Source organism: Sinocyclocheilus grahami, unplaced genomic scaffold (genome assembly GCF_001515645.1).
Source record: "Sinocyclocheilus grahami isolate Dianchi unplaced genomic scaffold, SAMN03320097.WGS_v1.1 scaffold222.1, whole genome shotgun sequence".
Taxonomy (NCBI): Eukaryota; Metazoa; Chordata; class Actinopteri; order Cypriniformes; family Cyprinidae; genus Sinocyclocheilus; species Sinocyclocheilus grahami.
In genome coordinates, this window is record NW_015505401.1 from 431,072 (window position 1) to 434,571 (window position 3,500).

Below are 3,500 nucleotides of genomic sequence, written 5' to 3' on the forward strand. Positions count from 1 at the left end.
GACCAATCAGCTTCAAGCAAAGTGACGCATCTGATGCAATAAAGCCACTCCCCCAGTTTCTCTTACTCCAAATTAAAGGACACGGTGTAGAAAAACATTTTTAAAGATAAAATTGTCTGATTTTTAGAGATTATTTTATATGATATAATTATTATACCCTTAATCCATTACACAAGCTAGCTTAGTTTGATAGTAATTAAGCTTTTATTTTAAATTAATAAAAGCGATAATATGCAATATAAATTTTAGAATCAATAGCTTTAAACATGACTACACATGAGCTTAGATTTGAAGTGTTTTTATACCTATAAATATGATCAACTCTAAACTAACTGTACAACTTTTACTTGCACTTATATGGCAAGATGTTTTCTTTAAGTTTTCCTCTTTCATGGATAGATCGTTTCATCTTGTAAATGTGTTTAAATTCTTCATATTCTATCTTTTAATCTTTGGTAAAGAATCGCACTGACTCCAGAGAGAAGTTCATTACTGATGTCACTCTTTCATGTGCACGTGCTTCTTTAACTCAGGATCAAGCCTGCATTGACAGAGAAAGTTGATGATCAGCTTCATGGTACCAACAAAGCTGGATTGGACTGGTTTGGTTTTGTCAAATCAAAACTAATCCTGTAACTCCGAGTTTGTTCAGCCACCATCATGGTACAGGCCCCAGGGGCCTGTTCTTCGTATGTCGCTAACTCAGTTAGCTGGATTTGATTGTTGACGATTTGGCATGATCTTGGATTATTTGGTTCTTCGAAGCTCATCCCGGAGTTGCTGTCATAGCAACAGGTCCTTAAGCGTAAACCTGCTCCGGAGCTGGCTTATTTCATGTAAACAGGATTAGATTGTATCTTTTTAAGCAGAATTGATACTTAAAATCTGTCCGCTACCACCACTACTTTATTACAAGAGTACACTACTAATTCAGGGACAATAATTTAAAATAATAATAATAAAAAAATTAATTTAAAGATAATATAATAATGTTGTCTAGTCTTAAATACTATAGACACAGCCAGTTTTACTCATTTTGAAAGATTTACTCGTCATAAAATTATTACTTCATAATTGTATTCGATTTACACATGCTATACAGATAATGTAGACTCGTGCATTAATTTGAGTGCTGACAGATATTATGGGAGTGGCTTGATGGAGCGTAAGAGATGCAGATAACATCTTGACCCTTAAGAAATTTTAAATAATGCTGTCCCGTAACAAATCTGTTCAAATATAAAATTAAATGAATTGATAATTACTACATTGAAATAAAAATGTAAAGCCTGTACAAATATTAGAAATCGTGAATATAAATAATTGGGAATCATGTAAAAAATAAAAACGGTGCACATTTAATTCATCTATTATAATATTTATGTAGTTTTGCCGCCAGCCAATCGCTGCATTGCTGATCGTGATTTCGAGTATCGATACATAGCTCCTTTTAAACCAACCCATGAACGCACAATTATCTCAGATAACTCAATCCAGCCATACTAATCATCAACAACAGGTGTGTTCGAAGAACCGAATTAGCCAGATCCTGATTAGCGATGATATCATCTTTGATGTGACATTTCATCTCGGATGTAATAAGCGACGTACGAAGAACGGGCCCCTGGTGTGTTACTGGCCATTGTTTTAATTTGTTTACATCTAATGCAAAACACTTTTGTATGGTTGTATTCCATGCTTTTTCAGCACCATAGAAATGTGATGGCAATTCGTTTGCCTACGCTGCCGTTGTGTTCTAATCATCGGTTCTGGATGAGGGTAAGGAACAGAGACTGGTGGCAGCCAGTTTAATGTAGCTGTAGTGTTGAATAACTAAAAGCCCACTAAATAAAATGTTTATTAATAACAACTGTTACTTATATTGTAGTTTTGTTTATTGATTACTCAAATGACACAAATTTTTTTTGCCAAAGAATTGCTTAATTTTGTGTCCGAGGACATGAACTAGTAATTACTGTCATTAAGACATGTGAATGCAGCATAATTTCACACTACCTTAAAGGGTTGGTTCACCCAAAAATGAAAATTCTGTCATTAATTACTCACCCTCATGTCGTTCCAAACCCGTAAGACCTCTGTTCATCTTTGGAACACAAATTAAGATATTTTTGATGGAATCTGAGAGCTCTCTGACCCTCCCATAGACAGCAAGGATCCTGGAGGTCCAGAAACAGCAAGGAGATCGGTAAAATAATCCATGTGATCTTAATCGTAAATCCACCATAATTTTACGAAGCTACGAGAATACTTTTTGTGTGCAAAAGTAAAAAAAAATAACGACTTTATTCAACAATTCGTCTCCTCCGCGTCACTACTCTCCAAAATGGCGCCAAGGTGACGCGGAGGAGACTTAATTGTTGAATAAAGTATTTATTTTTTTTCTGACAATTTTAATTTTTGGGTGAACCATCCCTTTAATGTTCTTTTCGGAGCTTGAAAGTGTTGGACCCCATTGACTTTTACAGTCTGGACAGAATCATTCTTCAAAATATCTCGTATTCTGTTGAGGGGGAGAAAATGATGACAGAATGTTTCATCTTAGAGTGAACTATCACTAATTTCGAAATCTGATTCTCAGCCCCGTGACTCCTGGATCCGTCATGTGCGCTGGAATGTGGCAGGGACAGTTTCACAGATGAGACAAAGGCTGCGCCACAGGGGCCCTGCTGTCCCCAAATCCATAACCCCTACAATGGAGCGGTGCTCTGGGAACGCTCAGTGCCTGACAATGGACACTAATTGCTGGTTAACTTGAAAACTCTCAAGTGCTCTAATTTATAATCTGACATCCAAAGTTCTTCAATGGCCTTTGTGCGTTTGCACAGTGAAGCTAAATATGACCACAGGCCAATGAGAGCAAAGCTGAGCCTCCACAATAGTTGTTGTGCTAGCGTGCATGCAAGCACATCACGCAAGAATGGAGAACACCCTTCTGATGAATATTAAAAACAACTACACAAATGTGATGGCGTTACTAAAGATTTCTTTTGGACGTCAGAAGTTAGTACAGCAGGACTCCAGATTTTATGAGCGAGACGTTTGTAAAAGTCACCGAAACTCCATTTGTGTAGAAACGGATACAGTTCTGAAGGGGAGGGCTGACCCGGTCTCGATTTTCTTCTTTTGTCACAAAGGCCTTGTGAAAGCAGACAGTTTGTTGACATGCCTCTTTGATAACCGGCACTCTAGAACATTCTTGTTGATTCTGCTCAACTATCAGTGTCGCACATCTCCAGAGTGAAAACACCATAAACTAAACGAGATGACTGTTTTCAGGCCGTTTAACTTTTATGTGCATTAACAAGGTTTAAACTAGCCTTTCTTTAATCCACATAGCTGCCAGACAGATGTAATTACTCAGACAGCTGTCATACAGATGGCCGCCTTCCCTCCTGTTATATAGAAGTTAATGGCATTGTAAGTGCTGAATACTCTGCTGTATTGGATTCTAAATTAATACTTTGAGTATTTTTTTTTTT